Source organism: Paralichthys olivaceus, chromosome 21 (assembly GCF_024713975.1).
Source record: "Paralichthys olivaceus isolate ysfri-2021 chromosome 21, ASM2471397v2, whole genome shotgun sequence".
Classification (NCBI taxonomy): Eukaryota; Metazoa; Chordata; class Actinopteri; order Pleuronectiformes; family Paralichthyidae; genus Paralichthys; species Paralichthys olivaceus.
Window position 1 is genome coordinate 15,840,515 of NC_091113.1, and position 15,853 is coordinate 15,856,367.

General features: G+C 40.2%; 1 protein-coding gene across 9 annotated transcripts in view; it reads right to left on the reverse strand.

Annotated features, from left to right (window-relative positions):
• Positions 1-12,988, reverse strand: part of myocd (myocardin) — a 129,841-nt gene extending 116,853 nt beyond the window's left edge. For 3 of the 9 annotated variants that reach the window (XM_069517056.1, XM_069517061.1, XM_069517054.1), the window contains exon 1: positions 2,701-2,813. The gene's annotated coding sequence lies outside the window, so the exon portion shown is untranslated. Of the gene's footprint in view, positions 1-2,700; positions 2,814-12,868 lie in introns of those variants that run through there. The other 6 variants (XM_069517064.1, XM_069517062.1, XM_069517058.1 and 3 more) reach the window with 3 other exon arrangements.
• Positions 12,989-15,853: the final 2,865 nt, after the last annotated feature.

Here is a 15,853-nt window from a genome sequence, read left to right on the forward strand (position 1 = left end):
AGATATGAGCTATCTCCCAGAGGAGAAACATGAGGCACAGTAATACTGTTCCTTCAGCTCAGAGGAATTCACACTAAATCACACACACAAACATTCTAGAGAGAGTGCTTCAACTATCACAGCCAGACAAACACACACATACAGTGCAGATGGCTTGTACACACTAAACACTCATATTCTGTACTTTCAGCCAGTAATAATTTGTGTTGGATAACGTTTGGGGGGTTTTCAGATACCAGTGCTAAATGAATCCTTTTAAAACAGTAATGGCGCTTTAACGTTGCCTGAACTGATACTTTTTTTCTTCAACAGAACACAAAATGTTGATAGAAGATTAAAAAAAGCTTTTTCTAGCTAAGGCAAATTGGAGGTTGAGATTTAACACATTAACTGTTAAATGTTTAAAGTATACTAAAAATATAAATATGTGCAAAAGTCAAACATTAAATTTTTCAGCAAAATCCCACATTAAATAAAATCAAACCGAACCACAATGATTTGACAGTAAATAACAGCGTTAATAGGCTGCAGCTCCAAACTCATCATCAGTTGCCTCCCCACTGCTTAAAGGCAAACATGGAGCATCCCTCTGCTTTAAAATATATCCCATATGTTAAGTTTGTCGTATTCCTCCCTGCCTCCTTCTCTCACTTTACTGGTGGATCACAAACAACAAGGTGCAGAGTGGACCGTCACCAACTCTACAGGCTGTTGCCTGGCTCTTGGCAATCGCCTGAACATTTGCTACATGTCCCCGTGTCGCAATCCTTCCATGTGAATTACAGCCACGCTGTTTACAGTTCAGCTTTAAGTATTTTGTTGTTGTGTTGACTCAAGTTTGAGGTAGCTACTAGCTAACTTGTTATGTGCTGCCAGAGCCTACACAGTTATGTGTAATGTTAACAAGGCTTGTGTGGTAATATCTATGTTGCCTGGAATTAGGGCAGCTGTTTTAATACAAAGCCTCGGGAACCAAAATCTGCTTTGTGAATCGGTCTGGTAGGTAGCGACCGTGTTGGAACAGGCGCCTGGTTGGCACCAGATTTGAGTTCACAACCCTGATGATGGTTAGTCACTCCAAATTTAAGATTTAAACTAAATAAAAAGGCAACTCATGAAATGTACTGTCATTGCTGTCTGGGATTAAAACTAAAAATGTGCCTTTCCAGTTTGTACAACAGTGCCACCACATGTTTTACCAGCGACTGATAGTAACACATTCTCAGGGGCAAAGTAAATGCTGGGGCAGTATCACACAGACACACACACACACACACACACACACACACACACACACACACACACACACACACACACACACACACACACATGCATGCCAGTGTAACTGGAGGTAGGGTGATAATATGACCTTTAGGATAAGAATATGAAAATGTTCAGGTCCATTATCTACATGAACAAGTGAGTGGATACAGCCTCTCAGTGGTCATGTTGCTCTGCAGTGGCAGCTGCAGTAACGTCAGGTTAGTAAAAATGATAGTGAATAAGAACTAGGACGACTACAGAGCAGACTGACATGGGCTCTGTCTATAAAACATTACAGTCTGGTCTCAACAAGTAAAAAAATACCTTTTCACAAACTTCACTACACAAGTAAAACACCTGCAGCTATAGTAACTGGCATCAGAGATGACAACAGTTTAGAAGAATAAAATACATTGTAAACAAATGCACAATGAAATTAAGATTGCAGTTTCAATGACAAAACTTAAAAAAGATTTAACTTCAGTTGAGTGGACAAAAACTAAACTTCAAACAACAACTGTGCAGCCCTGCTGTCTGAAAACTCAAATTAGGAGCAGGAGAGAAACACTTCTCAAGAGGCTGCACCTCAGACTTAGCACCATGATGCCTATAAATAAAGCATCACGCTCTGCATAGCTTTATCTGTCGAGCAACACGCTGCTGTGGCCTTATGTTTCCTCAATGTACAGCACTTCAGCTATCAGTCACACAAACGCTTTGGCCAGTTTCCTCTTCCTCATGTCGACTGCGCTGACCTGCTCAAAGCCAAAGCGAGTGAGGTTTCTTTTATTCTGGAAAAGTCACACGGGTAATGTTTGTTTTTTAGTCGGGCTGTGAAGCGAGGACACTTCCTCAAAGAGATCTTTTAAAACCCCTAAACGTAAACTGTGTCATTACTCTAAATTGGGTTTTGCCCCATGCCCATAATAGTAAGCAAACAAGTTCCAAATCCACGAAAACATATAAAAACGCAGCAGACTTAGCTCGCACCGTCGTGCCTCAATCATGTTATTAATGGAAGAAACAGGATTGTTTGGATATCATATCCCCATGATAATTAAATCCAAATGTTTTGAAAGGAAAGCTTATCCAGTACATGACTGTTGGCTGTATCACAGATGAATTGATTCAGTGTAAGTAAATAAACACACGGATAAGAGAGTTTGTACATGACCGAAAGCACACTCTAACCTTGTTTCTCTGTAAATCCATGGTGGCGAGTGATCGTGTTATTATGACATCAGAATACCCTCGTGGAGCGTGAGTGAACCGAGCCAGAAAAAAAGACATTTGACATCAGCTCTGTACATGTACACTTATAATATCACACTTTTTGCAAAACACATTGCATATCACATCACCCGTATTCCTCAAATGTCATCTTGCACAAACAAGCAAAGCTCCAAACCTCCACATCGGCCTCATAGTTTGACTCACCAACATGTGCTGCTTGGGCAGCTGCTTTCCATAAACTGTAATTGGATTCACTTGTTTTAATTTACTTCACTACTGTAGGCTCCGTCCATAACTCACTTCAGATACGTGAGCAACATTTCATGTCCAATTTCCTGTGCAGTAATTACCCAGCGGAGAGAAGCGAGTGTCCTCACACCCGCTGCTGCCCGCTCCCACAGTCACTAACTGCGGAGCATGCAAAGCTCACAGCTTCCCATCACACTGGTTTTGCATGATGCAGATGTGACAGTGACTTCCTTCCTCCTGCCACAGTCACTGTCAATGGAAACAGCTGAGTGTCACTTGGAATATTGATAATGACACACCCATAGAGGAGGTGAGGACGTCATCATGTTATTACTTTTTATCACTGAGGGAGTTTACATGGACACGAGTAACCTGGTTTTATACTGTACTTAACCTTTCATCTTTGGGATGTGATGTTTACATGAAACATTTTCTTACTCCCTGCTTTCCTAAAACCCTCTCATCCCCTGTCCTCTCCCTACTGTCAGCTAGTTAATAAATCCATAACCCCCCCCCCCAAATAATAATCATTGTTAATCCAGACAAACGCCCAGATTGCTTCTTCTTTATTTTGACATGTTAGACTCTGACTCTGCACCTCTTCCAGCTCGACGTCATGATGTGCTTTGGACACCCGAACATTTCTTTACTTTTGTACGTTTTTGACATCTTGGGAAAATTTTACAACATAATTTATTTCTTTGTATCGTACAAGGTACAACACTTGACGGACAATGAGGGTTCCAACACATTGGTTTCCAATTTTATTGGCATTCAAGACTTCAGACATGACTCACCGGTGAAAAAAAAAGAGAAAGGCAATCTCTTTCACTGGCAATGGGAAAGGAGTCAATCACCTTTTTTCTGGTTTACCCGTGTTTGCGTATTCCTTCTAATGTTGGTGCTTTTTGTCATGACACTTCCTGCGTGATTTCAAACTAAATACAACCTGGCTGCAATGCATTCTTGTTGTACTTTTTTTCCAAACCTAAACTGGGAAAATAACCCTGATGATATTTTTTTCCAACTTGATAAAACTCCTCCACACCCACAGAATACTTTATATATTGTCCCTTTAAGTTACAATTATCACAGGAGTTCATATTTTCACAGATCACCTACTAGTGTACTCCACAGGTGATCTGAATACTCATCCGCACTTTAAATAAAAACGTTGTGATTTTGAGGTTGTATTAGTGTAATTAACGTCCAGCATACCTGTCATTTCTGTATGGACCGACTTCAGTGGTGGAGGATGAATGCAGTTTAGCCTCCAGCTAGCTCCAGTTTACCACTCTATATCCGATCATCAGTAGAATTATAGATGATGAGTTGTTGACCATACAGTTTAAGTGCATAACGTGTTTGTACATACAGAGAAAGGAGGATTTAGTGTCACTTCTGAAAACGGATGAACATAGAGCGAGTATAACGAACGTGCTTACTAGGTATTCTCATTCTGAACAGTACATCATACATTGAAACTCTTGAACTCTTGTATTCGATTACTTATAGCTTCATAACCGGGAACAGCATAATCAAATCAGCGCAATGATGGAAGGACTCAGCGGTGGGCCTATATGGGCTTTTACTTCAGACAATTACCACATTACATGCTAGTATTTAAGTAGTAGAATTTACCAAACGTGTAAAACTATTATTCTAAAAAGAAATATGGTGTAGGGCTGAAACCACACAGGCCAAAAATGATGAGGCTCCAGTGACGGTTACTGAGGAGGAGGGAATGTATGAACATGATGAGTTCATGATGATAGAAACAAGACACAAAATACAGAAAAAACATTTAAGTATTTAGAGGAGAAACCCCGCTCTATTAAATGATCACTTTAAAACTATTTCAACTGATACGACTGGCTCATGTCATTACAAGTTTTACTATAAATAGTCATCTCTGTTTCTGTTGTTGACCTGAGTGACCACTAGTTTCTTTGGAAAACACATAATGCCAATGGAATGAGGCAAAAGATGCTGCCTTCAAGCACACTTGTTTCACTTTTGGTCTGATACATCATCTCTCTCCTGTTTGTCTCCCTACATACACCCTTCTGTTACTGCTATAAATCTCAAACTCGGATTCATCGGGGGCTGCTGTGGCACAGGGGGAAGAGCGAGTCATCTACTAACTGGAAGGTTGGCGGTTGGATCCTTAAGTATCGTTGGACAAAATACTGAACCCCATGTTGTCCCTGTGTGTGTGATGTGAGAAAGAGAAAGTCCATATGTGCTCATTTAATGCAGTTGTAGTTCCTTACGCTAGTCTTTACAAATAACACTAACAGTACAATAACAGAAGGGTTGTTAATGCCATAATATTTGGTGAATCATATTTTCCTCTATCAAGGAGGTTTGTCAGGGAGTTAGCAGGATGACGCAAAAAGTACTTGATGGATTACCAAGAAAAATGGTGGAAGGATATAGAATTGATCAGGAAAAAACCCATTCAATTTTGGTGCAAATCTGAATAAATTGGCATATCCAGGAATTGAGTTTCAGCATTTCAGAATTCATTCAGTCAGGGCAGTGGCCAGGCAGTGGGCACAAAAGTCGCTCTCTAACAACAAATTTCGAGTTACAAGTACATGCATGAGAGAGAGAGAACTCCATTGCATGCCACTAAAACTATGAGGTCTGACCTAGTGCGTGACGCTAACAATTATGGACGAGCGTGCAAGCAAGTATGCAGCAAATCAAGCGCTGTATGCAGGTTTACAAAGAAGCAACACAGCAAAACATGCAAACAGTGTAAAAACATTGTTGAATATTATGAAACTGTGGCAGGACAAATTAGAATATGGTGGGCGCCACAATCTAGAAAATAAAGGGAAACACTGGTTGGACATGGCGGTATAGTGTATCATCCCAGAGAACTGTCCTAGCTACTGTGTCAGGGGAACTCGTGAATTTTGAGGTGGTGATTAAAGGTTTGACTATATTTAATAATCATGGTGTGGATTTACCCACACTTAACTTTGCTTAGTTTAACCAAGATTACAAAGAAATTCTGAAACAGCACCACTTACCACCTCGACAATGCAGCGTGCTGTCGTACAATAATCCTGACAGTGCATTTAAAGTTAAACCGGGCAATGATGCCAACAAATTGTTTTTTCCAACATCTTGTTCCTACTTTGAAAATCTTCCATGTCCTGAATCACAACTACTTAAAGTCACTGTACACAGAGATGATATGAGAGGAGTTTCTGAAAACACTAATGTTAAACACATCAATGTTGTATCAACATTAATAGTTTGTCGCCCACATGCAACTACAGCTTTTTCAATATTGTGGACAATGCGTTGTCCTACTTTGTTTGACATTTGTTTGACCTTTAACTCGTGATTAACATTAAAGTAATTGGTTTTGCTGTTGTGGACCCATGTGACCAGTGATTTCATTGGAAAACATGTCCTGGAATGAGAATTAATACGTGATCCCCTCATCTGTTGTTAGAGATGATGAACTTTAGAGTTGCATTTATGTCAGCAACCTGTTGAGAAAGCAGCAACATTTATGAGTTTTCTTCATCTTGTTGTATTTTTGTCTAACATGGACACATACAGTATGATGTCATCCATCCCAAAGGAGTTCTGTATCACAACCAGGAGGTTGTTGTAATGATGCAAATTTCCTTGATTTGGGGGAATAGTCTGTGGGAAATGTTTGGAACACTTTAGTTTCAGCCTGCCAAGACATCCTCCATATAAAAGCACCATGTGTAAAAGGTTCAGCAGGACCCTGGCTGAGCCGCTGCCATAAGAGCAATGAGTGCATCACTTTTAACTTAACCACCACCACCTTCCTACTGCACCCTGCTGCCACCTGTTTTGGCTTTAGCTGGCTGATAAATAGTGAGGTGCTCCTGCATGTACTTGAGTTGTTTGATGGGATTGGAACACTCCTCTTAAAGATACTGGTAGGCTGTTGATTGGCCATGTCTAGCTTCATACGTTGCTAATAGAGATCAGCTTCAAGATTGAGTTTTATGGAGACCTGGATATGCTGATATATGGGATAGCTATTATAAGTTAATTTCAAAAACCACCGCCAAAGAGAAATCATGTTGATCTGTGTTACATGTAATGTAACGCTGAAGGAGCCGATGGCAGCCAACATGTTATATGATTGTTGTTGTAAACATTTCTATGGTACCAGCGAGCTCCATCCATCAGAGATGTTGCTATTTCACTGGAGAATTGTGGGTAGTGGAGTACTTCTGCTTGACATTTTGAATAAAACACGCAGTTGATATACAGACTTGTTCCTTCTACAGGAGCATATACCTTTGTTTCACAATCTCGTATCTTGTGTCTACATTAGATGGTTACATCTCTTTACTAAGTGGGATTTCTATCTCCAGGACAACGCTGCTGAGCTCTATAGACTACAGACATTGTTGCGAGAGGAGATTGTGGGAAATACATTATCAGTTTTTAAAGCCACTTCTTCAGAAATAATTCTGTTAACATTTATGATTTCCTCCCTAGAGATGTGCTACACAAATAAAATTCCCTATTAATGAACACAGTCCTGATTCTTTGGTCGTCCTGTTGTTTATTATGGATGCTTTGCCTCGTGTTATTCAACGACCAAGTCTGTGAGATTACCCACCTTTTCATTTTTAACGACATCACTGGTTGGACGCAACACCGCAGTGAGTAAGAAATTGGAAGCATATGTTTTTTTGCATGTTTCATTATGTCTCAGCCTGGCACACCAACAGCCACATTATCCTGTTCCATGTTTGCGCTATCATTCACATGCTGCAAACAAATGTTATGATGTGCTGTCAAAAGCATGGGGAACGTCATGGAGCTGGTCCATCTTTGTCAGATGGCTGCGTTTTACCTGTAGCACGGCACTATCAAACCATGTGTTTAAACTAGAAGCAGATTTCTGTGGATAGTACGAGTTACCCCCTTTGATTGAATCAGGTCAGTGAGCTGAATATGACATTTTTTGATCAGAACACCGGGTTGGATAGTTTGGGGTAACGTCACCACATACTTTGTGGTGAGTCACAGGCTGGAGGCTTGAGGCCTGAGAAAAAAAAGGAGGTACGGAATGACCTTATGATGTTGTAATTCAACGTAGCGCATGTCACTTTTTCTAAAAATAACAGCCCGTTCAGACTGAAATAGCAGCTCTATTTCTGTTTGGTGTTTCTGTTGGACGCCTCTGGTGCACTCTCTACGGGGGTGTGCATGCAAGCAGGAAAGAGAAGGAGGAAAGGAGAGAATGTGTTGTTTTGTTTTTCATTCTTTAAGCCCCTTCAAATAGGAGGGAAAATTGGGAGGAAAAAAAAAGAGGGAGCAGCCGGAACCTTTTCAATCATCCCTGCAAACTACCCACAGTTGCCTAAAACATTAAAGTCAGTCTCCTCTTTTAGTGGCAAAGAGAGTAAATTCTCATGTTGTAAAACTGGTCATTTGATTTAGGGCTTGGGGTCCCAGCTAGCTTGTCTCCACAGTATGTCATCCTAGTCAGCAATGTGCTCTTATGACTGGAAGCAAATTGATACCATTTGTCTCGGAAAGGTGGCAGCAGGTTTAAGCTTACAACTAAGCCGTCAATATGTTACGTGATTACGATGAAGGTCAAGAATTATATCATTTTTCATTGTGAGCTATGAATCATTGTAGTGTGAAGATATTACTCATTCTCCTTAAACTGACAAGGTGTAGCCTCTTCAGCTCCTCCACAATTGCCCTGTCTCTGGCCCACATACAGCTGATGGTACCAATGCTATAAGGGAGTTCTGTTTAGGTTGACTTGCCTTTAAAAGCCTCCCAGCTACAACAACTTCCTCCAGCCTTTTTCTGGCCCAAACACAGACGGAGGAATGTGTGTTTTACAAAAACAGACTAAATCTACCGTGCAGGATATTAGCACAAAACATAGGCTGAGAGTGACATCTAGTACAACTAGAATGGCACATACAAGGCCGAACAGATCCAGACATATATTTGGATCTGCACCAAATTGCACACACATATAATGGTCCACTAAACACGCCAGATTATCCAGATCCATGAATTAGTCTCTGTAATCAACAAAAATGATTAGTCTCCATAAAATGAAAAATACCTCATAATAAACAAAAACATAAATTCCTAGATACTTGGATCCAAGCTAAACTTCGCTGCATCCTTCCAACAAGCTTTGTGGTAATCCGTCCAGAAGTGTTTGCTTACAAACCAAACCAACTAAAAACCAAATGCCACCAACATAATCTCCTTGGTGGCAGTGATTACAATTCTTAGCGCAGCTGGTTTGGTTAAAAAATCATTTCCACCTGTACCATGTTTGAGCTGAATACCTGAAGGTTGGATTAACAGAAATACACTGGAGCGTTTGTAAGATGTTTATTTACACTGTTCTACATCATCACTCAACAACATTTTTTTCCATCACTTTCCAACTCATTCAGCAGACAAAGAGGAGCGTTAGCCTTCATTGTAAGTCATGTTTCTGGCCATTGGCCTACTGGCAAATATCAGTCCAATACTGTCCAGCTCTGTTTTGGTCTCCACCACAACCAGGTAGAAACAGTAGAAGGTAGCAGAGTGACAGGCCAGAAAGCTCAAAGAGGAGCTGAAAGTCGCTGCAGAGCTGCAGGGGTTTTCATCTCTATGACACAATAAAGGAACTTGAAAATAAGCATACTGTAAGCATATTACATTGTTGAATCCGACAAGTCACTGGCCCCGACATTGTAGAGACAATTGATGAGTTTGGAGCTGGAGTATTTTGCTGTATTAAACGTTCAGTCTGTAAGATTTAGGTGAAAGGGATTTTTGTCAGAAATTGAATATAAGAAAATCCTAGTGATGTTTTCACTGAAGTGTTTCATCTAAATTGTACAAATTGTTGTTTTCTTTACCCTAGAATGGGCCCTTTATATTTTAAAACTTTATATTTACATGGAAGGGGGTCCTCTCTGTGGAGGCCGCCACATTTTTTACTGTTGTCCAAACTGGAAAAATAAAACGCATTTTGAGTTCACCACAGGTTCTCTCATGTTTGGAAGGGGAGGGTGAGGTGAGTATTCAGCTGCAACATGTAACTTCACAACTAGATATCACTACATTCTACACATTGAACCTTTAAGCACTAAGATTGTTTTTTGGGATAATTGCAGTTGTGTTAGGTTTCATTAAAATGTTACTTTAGGATTTCCTATGAGTTTTGCACTTATTTATATCTGGCATCATTTAGGCACTGGGACTGTTTAAAAGTATCGATTTAGCACCAGTATCAGAAAAAACCTAATCAATGCCCAACCTTTACATAAGATCGACAAAATTGAGTGATTTCTGCATCACTGTATTCATGTGATAAGATACTTTATCTGATACTTTATAACTAAATTCCAAGAACTATGGTTACAACGATTTCTTCAACCATTTCAGTAGTCAATAGTGAAAGGTTTATTTTCAGCCGTGGTCTCATTTGTTTTCTTTCATTAGTCAAATAACAAGTGTCTGGCTTGAGGATCTGCACTGGCCTGCACTGTTATGTGCTGTATATGTATCTTCTGCAATCTCATCCTTCACGCTCTGACTACATCTCCACATTCATTTCACAACAGCCCCAGCTTTCTCAAATTCTTTCATTCTCTCCCGGAATATATATCTGCAGACGTCTCCCCATTAATAAAGTTGTCTGTTGAGGAAATAAAGCTTATTTTTTAATAGTAACACCATCCATCGAGTCAAATTTGTGCCGCAAAAGCAGCATGTTCCATGATTATTTAGTCTATAGTATGAGAAATATTGATGTGAAACTCCATAACCTGGTTCAAATATGAGAGCGTGCCTCAGCCAGTGCTTGTCTGAAAAAGAACGTTCGGATGCCAATTGAATGACGAACAGCTTATTGAGATGGTCCGATGACAGGATTAGATTGACTTGAAAGCTTGGAAGGGTTCATGTCTGGGTTTGTGTGTGCCAAAAACGCGATATTGCCAGACGTGCAATCACTGTATGGATGTTGCATTGTGGCAGAATTTATGCTGTGCACTAGGTCAGTGCTACATAGTCGGATCAGAACAACCCGGCAGTGGCATTTATTTCTGTGAAGCGTGATCCCTCGGTGATCTCATCGCTAACGATAACTGACTCAACTCCAAACATGAGTGGGGTGAGCGATTAAAATGCTACGAGGTACCTACAGTGCAGCTACAGTAAACCAGGTCCATGATGTAATGTTTCTCAAAAGCACCAGGGCGAGGTCTAAACACATGAAAGTCCGGGGCCAATTGGAAACAGATTTGACCTGACAAGTGTGATTGTAGCCTGTTGTTTCAAGACAAGACCTGTGTGTGTGAGAGAGGCAGCGAGAAGGGAGACAGCGCAGGGGAGTTAGGTGACGGGCCTCAAATTTCTTTTTACCATCCATGAAATCCACAAACACTGCCCAGCCAGGGGAGTCTTAAGAGATGGAGATGAGCCTCGAGGTGCAGCTGATGAACGTGGAGGACCAGCCAAGCAACATAAAAAGAGAGATCTGTGCAGCCATTGAAGTGAATTTAGAGCAGTTGTTTCTAATTAGGTCCAGCTCCTGGGATCAGCCCAGAAGATACGTTCCTCCTGAACGTCTCTGCTTCTATAAACAACCCTCCGCTGGTGCTTGAGCTGACTGGGGCCTCAGACCTTGCCCCCAATTCTTGCCAATGCCAAGAAGTCAACTAGGTCTCATTGGCTGATGCATTTTTAACTAATAATAATCATATCTGGAATATTTGTCATCAACATGCAGAAAAAGTCCTCACAATAAAGAACATTTCATCTGAAAAGGCCAGTGTTAATTTCGATGCTTGACGGTGATTTAGTTTCAGTATTTAATTTCATTTTATTATTTACAGTTTTACTCACCGAAAACCAGAGAGAAATTTAAGTCAGTAAGATTTTGTAGTGCATTCCTCTTTCTCAACATTCCAGAAAGAGGAATGCACACTGCTGCTGCCATCTTTGTTACGACTAAAACAACAATTTATTACATTAGCATACAACGGATAATCAAATTCCCTAGCAGCCACCATGTGTGACATCACCAGTAAACAAGTAGCAACTCATGCCCTGTGACCGTTCAGAACATTCTAAGATTTGAGGTTCTAATGCCACATGAGGATGACGTTATGAACTTCTTGAAAAGAGTTAAATAATTGACCTAACACATTAACCCTTCCATTTTCTCAACTTAAAGCATTTGAAAGATGGCTAACTGAAACCAATTTTTATTCCCACATCCACAGTTGTAGATAATGTTAACCTTGGCATACCTTTTTGTAACTGTCCATGTGCTTGTCTGCCTGTTTGAATACTATGGCCAAGCTGTTGTGTTTCCACTCCATAACTTTTGCTCGTTGTGAAAGAAGTTTGTCAATTGATATTGTTCTCAAAAGGTTTTGGTGACTAAATTAACACCGGAGTAGATGTTAGAGGTGGAATCCAGAAACGCTGCATCAGGTAGTCGGACAGTCTTCGTCTTTCACCAAGTGGTGCGCAAGTGGTCCTTACCCTTCATTTGCACCTCACTTCTTTTTCACCCACCATTTTCTCTTTGTTTTCTTCCAACTCCATTTCAATTCCACAATTATAACCAATCTCCTCTACCTCCTCTACACAAGCGCTAATCACCACCTCTCCCTACTAGTTAGAAAAACAAGTTCACCTTTGCATTATCACCCCAAACATCTGCTCAGGCTATTATCATCTTCTTAAGTTACCTATCCAAAGCCTGCAGTTATGAATCTTAATACTGCATGTGTTTGAAGCCAGTATCACAATGCATACTTCAGTGAAATATCTACCACACTTTGATCACTAGGTAGGAGTGAAGCACAAGAACTGTTACAAGAACTCAAAATTGGACAAGTCAAGCAGAGGACAAGTGAGGTTCGCAATCCTTTATGAATGACACAGCACAATATTATTTCACTGTTATTTATGTTTTACCTCTGTTTTTCCAGATTTCTTTGCTTTAAGACTGACATTCTGCTCAAAAAGGTGCCAAATGCTTACAATATTCTAAATCAGTGATATATTAGCTTTAGTCTACATCTGTTGGGGAAGATGAGAGAAGATATATTGCATAACTCACTCTGAGTGGTCGGTGGAGGCTTGATACAGCAGTGGGGTAATCCTGATCCAGCGAGGGGGTGTCCTCACCCGGCCCTGCTGCCGCTCCACATGTGCAACTCTCAGTGTGTGTATGTGCTTCTGTGTAAAGCAACGTGTTCTCTCCTCCCAGCAGTCTGAAGCACTCTTTAAGGCTATTTATAATGTGGGTTTTTGTTTGCAGCCTGGCTTGTTACCTCCACTCGCTTTATCTCCGAGTTATTTGATAGAGAAGTGAGGTCATTGGAGAGGAGTGATTTCCATAAAACGAGCATGCAGCGACTGGGAATTGATGAGTTCCAGTGGCTCAGTGGCTTGGTAATCACTCAAACAGGCTTAACCACTCCTTCATTTTATCTGCCTTGATCTCAGACTGCATGCTCACCCATCCACAATACTTCAGGTTCCAAAGTAAATTATGTTTTGCCTGTTGTTTTCCTTGTGAAACCGTTTTAAACGTAGGCTACCTCTCTGTTCACAATGAGGAATTTATTGCTTGGGTAAAACTTACCATTTTGAGGATGTTACCCTAATTTGTAAAATGGAAATAGTATCAGTAGGTAAGTTAAAATGCAAGTGCTTATTCATTAAAATGTCTAAATATGACAAGACCTATTTTATACACTTTGTTGACTCGTTTTTTTGCTGAAGGATCCAGGGTACACGACGTATGAGAAAGGAAAATCACACTGCTGTTTTTTCCTTCCACTATTTGTATTGGTCACAGAAAATACAAGACTATTATTCATTTCCATTTGCTGTGTGTTCTGAAGCTCTCCCGAACACACAGGCAATCCAAGCGACCCACGAAGATGGTGAGACCAGAAATGGTGGTAAAGACAACAACACCCATGATCCCACGCTACTTCTTGACATCATAAAACTAGGGTCTTTTGTAATTGTTTTGATTGAGAGACTCCTAGTGGCCATAGTTTGACAACAAAATTCCCCCAGAGAAATAGCTATAAATCGCATGTTTTACTAAGAATAAGGACGGCTAATGTGTCAGCAAATTATTCCTTGTTGACACCCAGCAGACAGAGTGGAGTAACATGCACATGTACAGAGTTTTAAGTGTTTTCAAGTACAGTTTTAAACTTTGTAAGTTATAGGCTACATAAAGGCGTAGCAGGTACGCACTGATGTACTGTGTATTGCTGGGTACTATCATTGTACATTATCCAAAACGCAGTACAGTCCTAGTCACTAGATGAGTCTCCATAAATATATTTAGTTTCATTGTACTTAAAGTTTCATATTTTTTCTAACTTAGTTCACTTATAAGTATATTAAATTAAGCTTTAATAAAATCAATAACTGCTTATTTTAAACCCAGCAAAAATAACCACATTGTGACTGAACTCTGTCTGTTTTTCCTACAGTTACTTTTGTCCAAGCTTTTGGAATAGAATAGAAATAAAGATTAGTAGAAGTAAAAAGCCGAACTCTTAAATTTAATTTATTTATTTAATTTAATCATATAATATGTATAAGGTGTAAATGCCAGGAATGACATTCAGGTGTACTACTGAATCCTAGTGAAAAAATATGTCCTAACTGTAAAAACATAGTGCTAGTGACACTTACCCCCCCAAATGTTATTCAAGACATCAGTATCCTCAGCAGTAGCCATGGCCCTGTTCACCTACCTGCTTCTTGAGTGTTAGTTACTAGTTTGTTAGTGAGACTTGGCTTCTTTCACAATGACATTTTCCATTAACAAAGTATTTCCTTCTAGTTTATAGTACTGTTTTGAATACATGTACAATTATAAACAAATAGCCAGAGTTTTTCCACCATGTCCAACATTTATCTTTTATTCTATTTAATGATTTTAGTTTCCGAAGAAATCCAGTTTGACAGACAGAACAGCTCCTGGGAAAAGTGGCATTGCAGCAGGGTGGAAAGCATTAAGAGCTTTTAGCAATGCCCTGAGGCCAGCTCATGTGATACCCTGTAAGAGTAGGGCTAATATTTTACAGTGAGCTCGGTATTTACCAGAAGCTCGTATCGTTCACCTCAGATCAAGACCAAAGTATCAAAACATTCTGAGGGATGAGCAATGAACCTGCTTCTCAGCCCTCTTCCGGGGAAAAATGCTCCTTTACTTATCAGCCCGGGGTTCAGTTGTTGGCCATGTTGACTACAAAGAGCAACGTGTATATGTCGAAATGTGGGGAAATAAAACCTTAGATGACTAACATTACGTATAAGTTAGGCATCTAACATGTGACACCACAGAATTCTTTGCCCATGAGCCATAGTTGTGACGTAATCCGTGATACATGGCAATAAAATATAGAAAACCCTCTTTTGTAAAACATGAGAGGGAAAAGTCAGCCTGTTTGATTGATGGAATTGTTACAGAGTCTACTTAACAATCCTCTAAATTTAGATCTGATTTCTATCCCTACTCTGAGCATGTAGTTCTGGCCTGCGACCCAGGCATTACCTCAGCCGTGGAGCTTTGAGTGAGTGCGGTGTGCTTGAAGACTGGGCAAAGAGGCTGCTGTCATCCAGTCGTAATGGCAACTATTGGTATGTTGAACTGAGCCCAGTCTGGAGTGTAATGGCAAAACAAGAACAATTGCTGCTCCCATCTAGATATAATATTCCCACTGCCACACATTGAAAACATGCTAAGGTTTGTGCACAAGGAAGTAAAGAGAGCCAGCTAGGAGCTAGGTGGTCTTTGTTTCATCAAAGCTCCTCATTCACTCGTATATCTTTATTTGGATTTTGACTCTTCCTGTTGTGATAAAAGCGCACTGTGTTGTTGTAAGTTGTCTTTGCAAGCTGTACATTGATGGAAGAGAAAAAAGACATAAAAAATGATTTCATACACCTTTACTCAGCTCTGGACAGTATCTCACTGCATTACCAGTACATATATTTCATGCCAAGCGCGATCGCAAATGGTTTCATTGAGGCGTCACAGCATATGTGACAGACAACTAACAAAGCAAAT